Raw genomic sequence first — 7,336 nt, 5'->3', positions numbered from 1 at the left:
TCCCAAAGTGCTGGGATCACAGGCATGAGCTACCGCGCCCGGCCATTGTTGAAATGTTTCTATGGTTCAATACACACAGATGTGAGTATTCCCTATTACGTTTTCCTATCTTTTTTTTCCTTTTTTTTTTTTTAAACGGAGTCTCGCTCTGCCGCCAGGCTGGAGTGCAGTGGCGCGATCTCGGCTCACTGCAAGCTCCGCCTCCAGGGTTCACGCCATTCTCCTGCCTCAGCCTCCCGAGTAGCTGGGACTACAGACGCCTGCCGCTACGCCCGGCTAATTTTTTTGTATTTTTAGTAGAGATGGGGTTTCACTGTGTTAGCCAGGATGGTCTCGATCTCCTGACCTCGTGATCTGCCCACCTCGGCCTCCCAAAGTGCTGGGATTACAGGTGTGAGCCACCGCGCCCAGCCTTTCCTTTCTTTTTGAGACAGGGTCTTGCTCTGTCACCCAGGCTGGAGTGCAGTGGTTCAACCTCAGCTCACTGCAGCCTCGACCTCTTGGGCTCAAACAGTCCTTCCACCTCACCACCTCACCTCTCGGGTACCAGCCAGGGGTGGGGATAGGTCAGTACCACAGCCTACCAGGAGATCCACCCGTCCCCACCCCTGACCCTGGGATGGGCACTGGGAGACTGACCTCCTCAGAACCCTGGCTGTGCTAGCCCCCATGAACGAGATCCAGGTACCACTGCTGGGTGCACTGGAGACCTGGCCACCTGCTGGGCACCAAGCACCTTTCTTCTCCTTGCCTGGGTGGGTCAGGGGCACGTCTGGCACACTGAGGGGTCACTTCGACACTGGGCCTCCGCACACTGCAGTGTCCTTGGGGAAATGCAGGCAGGACCATTCCCTGGAGGAGAAGACGGGACTGCAGGAGGCAGAGCCGGAGAGAATCAGGTCTCTGCCCAAGCCAAGGGCCCACATGCTGACTGTTGCCAGAAAAAGAAGATCCGATCCAGACTCCAAGAGAGGGTTCCTTGGATTTTATGCAGGAAGGAATTCAAGGGTAGCCACAGAGCACAGTGAGAGACAAGTTTATTTTTTATTTTATTATTTATTTTTTTTTGAGACGGAGTCTCGCTGTGTCGCCCAGGCTGGAGTGCAGTGGCACGATCTCAGCTCACTGCCACCTCCGCCTCCTGGGTTCAAGCAGTTCTCCTGCCTCAGCCTCCCAAGCAGCGGGGACTACAGGCACCCACCACCACATCTGGCTAATTTTTGCATTTTTAATAGAGACAGTGTTTCACCATCTTGGCCAGGCTGGTCTCGAACTCTTGACTTCATGATCCACTCCCCCCCACCCCGCCCCCGGACCTCACAAAGTGCTGGGATTACAGGTGTGAGCCACCGTGCCCGGCAAGACAAGTTTATTAGAAATGACTCTGGGCTGGGCATGGTGGCAGGTGCCTGTAATCCCAGCTACTTGGGAGGCTCTACTAAAAAAAGTACAAAAAATTAGCCGGGCGAGGTGGCGGGCACCTGTAGTCCCAGCTACTCGGAAGCCTGAGGCAGGAGAATGGCGTGAACCCGGGAGGCGGAGCTTGCAGTGAGCCGAGATCGTGCCACTGCGCTCCAGCCTGGGCGACAGAGTGAGATTCCATCTCAGAAAAACCCCGAAAACAAAACAAAGGAATGATTCTGTTACAGAGCAGACGTGCCTAGAAAGCAGGAAGAAGAACTCACTGGCCTTTGTTAGTGTCTCCGCTTATAAGAGACTATAAGGGGCCGGGCACGGTGGCTCAAGCCTGTAATCCCAGCACTTTGGGAGGCCGAGACGGGCGGATCACGAGGTCAGAAGATTGAGACCATCCTGGCTAACATGGTGAAACCCCGTCTCTACTAAAAAATACAAAACTAGCCGGGCAAGGTGACTGGCGCCTGTAGTCCCAGCTACTTGGGAGGCTGAGGCAGGAGAACGGCGTGAACCCGGGAGGCGGAGCTTGCAGTGAGCTGAGATCCGCCCCCTGCACTCCAGCCTGGGAGACAGAGCGAGACTCCGCCTCAAAAAAAAAAAAAAACAAAAAGTACAAGGAACTTCTACAAGTAGACCTGAATGTGCGGATGTGATCCCTGAAGGTGGGGGCTGCTGGTTCTCTCGATGACCACTCATCCTTCAGCCTCAGCCTGCTCACTGGTGCTCTCTCAGTGAAGTGGACTGCACTCTCTGGAGATCTGGACATTCTCAGGCCTGCTGGGAAATGTCCTGTGTGGCCCTAACTATTTTGCAATTTTGCAACTATTTGCATAACTATTTTGCAGTTACAGTTGGTGGTCAGTTTGGGATGTAGCTGTTTTCAGACCCTAAGCATGAACCTTATACTTGCCTTGTGAGTGCCAAGCTAGGGACTTTGAGATGGAGTCACTCTGGTCGTGTTTATGAGGCTAGAGGCCTGGTGAAGGCAGGGTTTTCTCCACTATCAATATCCTGGCGCCCCGTCTGGGCCCGGCTGTGTGCCGGCATTGCAGCCCCTGGGCCAAGTGCTGCTCCGTGCGCTGATGTCTGTTTTGCAGAACTGGAGTCTCAGCTTCCGGAACTGCTCACCTCTCCATCAGCCGAGTCGGGACCACCCCGGAGTGCCTGGCCCCTGAGCTGTGCCCATGCTCCTCTGCTGAAGACCTGGTTCCCATGAGGGACCTGGTCCCTCATTTGAACTCTCGGCACCTCCGTTTTCTCCTCTGTAAAATAGGGATAGAAGGCCACTTTCCACAGCCCTGACTGCGCAGGACATCCTGCTCTGGCCTGGCTGGTGGAGGAAACAGTGGCCGAGTGAGAGGTGCTGACCTCCCAGAGTCGGGAAGACTGGGCCAACCAGGGAAGGCTTCCTGGAGGAGGTGACGGGGGCGGAGACGCATTGATGCGTCTGCTCCAGGCCAGGGGGCTTGGCCCTCCTTTCTGTTTTGACCTCATGGGGGGTGGAATTTAGAGCGATCGGGACAGAAGCCAGCCTCTGAACTCAGAGCACGACTCCTGCTCTCTGCACATGGGTCCTGCTGAGGGACCCTCCGAGGATCACTGGATTAACGTTCAGTGTGTCCACACCAGAGGCTGAGCTGGCAAAGCCAGACATCTCTATTTACTCAACTTCTTAAACGCGACGGCCGGTCCTCTGACGATTTGGCCGTGTGAAAACCAAAGAGAAAAGGTGGTTTTTTTTTTTTTTTAAATATGCAGAGCAAACAACACCAAAGTTATTTTATTCATTCAACGTGTGAAAAGGCCAACAATAGCCTGGGGTGGGTGGGGGGAGGGCGCCCTGGCAGCCACCATCCCTGGCACGGAGCAGCGTGGAGTGGGGCGGGTGTAGGGAGGGGGTGAAGTGAGCACGGAAGCCGAGGCACCTGTGAGCGCAGCCCCCAGAGCACCAAACGAGGCGCAGAGGAGACCAGAAGGAAACCACCCACAGGCTGTGAGATGGCGCAGGGGTGCGGGGAGCCAGGGCAGCCTCTTCTCTCCAGGCCTGTGGGTTCCAGCGTCCCTCTCACCACAGCCCTTCCTTCTGCTCACGCAAAGCTCCTTTTTCTAATTTGAATTTCAACGGATGTACAGAGGTCAAACCTCAAACCCCTCCTGGTGAACCAGCCACCCCGTCGCTCCTCTGAGCTCCCGGCTTCTCCTTCAGCCCCTGCTTTTCTCCCGTGTTGGCTGGTTCTCTTGTTTTAATGTCCCTGCTGCTCGCTGGGCCGTGGACTCGCAGGTGGTGGGAAAATGTCTTCTGTGTTGGTTTGACAGCTGCCTCTTAGCTGCCAGTTTGTTCATTAAACAGGAATCCCCTTCTTTTGGATGAAGTCAGATTTACCAACGCTTTGCAGTGGAGTTTGGTTCCGGGGCCTCGGGGATCTTGCTCTGTTCCCTTTATTCTTTGGTTTCCTCCCCATCTCCACTTTTTTTTTTTTTTTTTTTTTTTGAGTTGGAGTCTCCCTCTGTCACCCAGGCTGGAGTGAAGTGGCGCGATCTCGGCTCACTGCAACCTCCGTCTCCTGGGTTCCAGTGGTTTCCGGCTAATTTTTGTATTTTTAGTAGAGACGGGGTTTCGTCATGTTGGCCAGGCTGGTCTCGAACTCCTGACCTCGTGATCCGCCCGCCTCGTCCTCCCGGAGTGCTGGGATTACAGATGTGAGCCACCACGCCCGGCCAGCAAAGTGTTTTCAAGGTTCATACACATTGTAGCATGTGTCAGTATGTTACTCCTCTTTAGGTCTGAACAATATTTCATTGTATAACTAAAAATCAAATCCTAAGTCCCACACTAACTGAAAGGACCCCCATTTGGCCAAGGGGACCCCAAAGAAAACCTTAAAACAGAGTTCCCAAGCATGATGGAAGGGATTTGGGCAGCCTCCTCGTACCCCTCCCTTCTGGAGTTGAGGCTTAACGACCACCCCGCATTCATGTTAAAGTACAGATCGCAAGACTGACAAAGAGACTCTGTGGCAATAAGATACCAAATTATAAAGGAGAACTAAGGCCCTGCTGGGCAGAGGTTAGGTTGCACCTGCTGCCTGCCCTCCTGCTACACGGGTCACTGTGACCCAGTGGTGGGGCAGACTCTGACACAGCATCCTTACAGTATCTTACACATTCATTTCTGCTGACTCCGAGTTTTAGAGCCTGACTCCTTTAACCAATTACAAGTTAAAGACTCTCTGAATCCACCAGGAACACACTCCCCACCCCACTTGGAGATATCCCACCTTTAGCCGGGTGCGGTGGCTCACGCCTATCATCCCAGCACTTTGGGAGGCTGAGGCAGGCAGATCACCTGAGGTCAGGAGTTGGAGACCAACCTGGCCAACATGGTAAAACCCCATCTCTACTAAAAATACACTAATTAGCTGGGCGTGATGGTGGGTGCCTGTAATCCCAGCTACTCGGGAGGCTGAGGCAGGAGAATCGCTTGAACCCAGGAGGCAGAGGTTGTGGTGAGCCGAGATCGTGCCATTGCGCTCCAGCCTGGGCAACAAGAGCGAAACTCCGTCTCGAAAAAAAAAATTCGGCTGGGCACGGTGGCTCACAACTGTAATCCCAGCACTTTGGGAGGCCGAGGTGGGCGGATCATGAGGTCAGGAGATCAAGACCATTCTGCCTAACACAGTGAAACCCCGTCTCTACTAAAAATACAAAAAATTAGCCAGGCGTGGTGGCGAGCGCCTGTAGTCCCAGCTACTCGGGAGGCTGAGGCAGGAGAACGGCGTGAACCCGGGAGGCGGAGCTTGCAGTGAGCTGAGGTCGCGCCACTGCCCTCCAGCCTGGGAGACAGAGAGTGACTCCGCCTCAAAAAAAAAAAAAAATTCCATCTTTTAGGGTTGAACTGATGTACACTGACTTATGTACTTTATGTCTTTGCCTATAACTGCTGCCTCCCTGGCATGTACAAAACCAAATTTCTAATCTGACAGCTTCAGAATCACATACTTGAGGCTTCCTGGGCTTGTTTTCCCTGAGCTGCAGCTACTCATGTTGGCTCAGAAGAAACCTCTTGGAAATATTTCACAGAGGCCGGGCGCTGTGGCTCACGCCTGTAGCCCCAGTGCTTTGGGAGGCGGAGGCCGGGCGGATCACCTGAGGTCAGGAGTTCGAGACCAGCCTGACCAATATGGCGAAACCCTGTCTCTAGTAAAAACACAAAATTAGCCGGGCGTGGTGGCGCATGTCTGCAAGCCCAGCTACTCGGGAGGCTGAGGCAGGGGACTCGCTTGAGCCTGGAAGGCGGAGGTAGCAGTGAGCTGAGATGGTGCCACTGCACTCCAGCCTGGGTGACAGAGCAAAAGCCCGTCTCAAAAAAAATTTTTTTTCCATAGTCTGTTTTTTTCCATGAATAATTGGATGGATGGACCACGTTGTGTTTGTCCATCCATTGGTTGATGGACACGAGCTGTTTCTGCCTTGGCCGTTGTGAATACTGCGGCTGGGAGCATGGGTGTGTGAGGATGTGTTCAAGTTCCTGTTTTTTTATTCTTTTGTTTTTTATTCTTTTGTTTTGCTGGAATTGCTGGGTCAGGTGGTCATTCTGTGTTTAGGTTTTTGCAGAACCACCAAGCTGTTCTCCACAGAGGCCACACCCTCTAACCTGCCCACCAGCAGCACACGGGGCTTCCTGTCCCTCCACATCCTCATCAGGGCTTGTTAAGCTACGAATTTTTATTTTTTGAGACGGAGTCTTGCTCTGTCACTCAGGCTGGAGTGCAGTGGCACGATCTCAGCTCACTGCAACCTCCGTCTCCTGGGTTCAAGCGATTCTCCTGACTCAGCGTCCCGAGTAACTGGGATTACAGGCGCTCGCCACCACACCCGGCTAATTTTTGTATTGTTAGTAGAGATGGGATTTTATCGTGTTGGCCGGGCTAGTCTCAAACTCCTGACCTCAAGTGATCCACCTGCTTCGGCCTCCCAAAGTGCTGAGATTACAGGTGTGAGCCACTGTGCCCAGCCTAATTTTTGTATTTTTAGTAGAGACAGGGTTTTGCCATGTTGGTCAGGCTGGTCTCAAACTCCTGATCTCAGATGATCCACCCGCCTCCGTCTCCCAAAGTGCTGGGATTACAGGCGTAGCCACTGGGCCTGACTGCTATTGATTTTTTAATCAGTTTTATTGTGTTAAACTTATGTACAATAAATGCATCCATTTAAAGTGTATCATTCAAGGCTGGGTGCGCTGGCTCACATCTATAATCCCAGCACTTTGCGAGGCCAAGATGGGTGTATTGTTTGAGCCCAGGAGTTCAAGAGCAGTCTGGGCAACATAGTGAGACCCCATCTCTATAAAAATGAGCCAGGTACAGTGGCATGCACCTATAATCCCAGCTACTTGGGAGGTGGAGGTGGGAGGATCACCTGAGCCCAGGAGGTTGAAGCTACAGCAAGCCGTGATTGTGCCCCTGCACTCCAGCCTGGGCGACAGAGCAAGACCCTGCCTCCAAAAAAGAAAATAAAGCATGTAATTCAAACAGTCCTGGGAGTTATACACACCCAGGAATCCATCACCACAATCAAGACACAGAGCATCTTCCTCACCTTCCAGAGACTTCCTAGAGTCTCTCTGGTCCGTTCCTCTCTCCTGCTGCTGTTGAGTAGGAGTCCTTCATTCTGACGAAGTTGCCCAGCCCCAGGCAGCTGTTGATCTGCTTCTTGTCAGAACAGATGAGCTTGCCTTTGACATTTTTATGTAAGAGGAATCATACATCGTGTACTCTGAGTCTGCCTCTTTAATTGAGCATAATTTTGAAATTCATTCTTTTTTTTGTATATGAGGCAGTATTTCCCTTTTTATCATTGGGCAGTACACCACAGTGTTAATATGCCATATTTCGTTTGTTCATCTGTTGATAGAAGTGTG

This window comes from Rhinopithecus roxellana, chromosome 20 (assembly GCF_007565055.1).
Source record: "Rhinopithecus roxellana isolate Shanxi Qingling chromosome 20, ASM756505v1, whole genome shotgun sequence".
NCBI classification, from domain to species: Eukaryota; Metazoa; Chordata; class Mammalia; order Primates; family Cercopithecidae; genus Rhinopithecus; species Rhinopithecus roxellana.
This window is presented reverse-complemented; position numbering follows the sequence as displayed.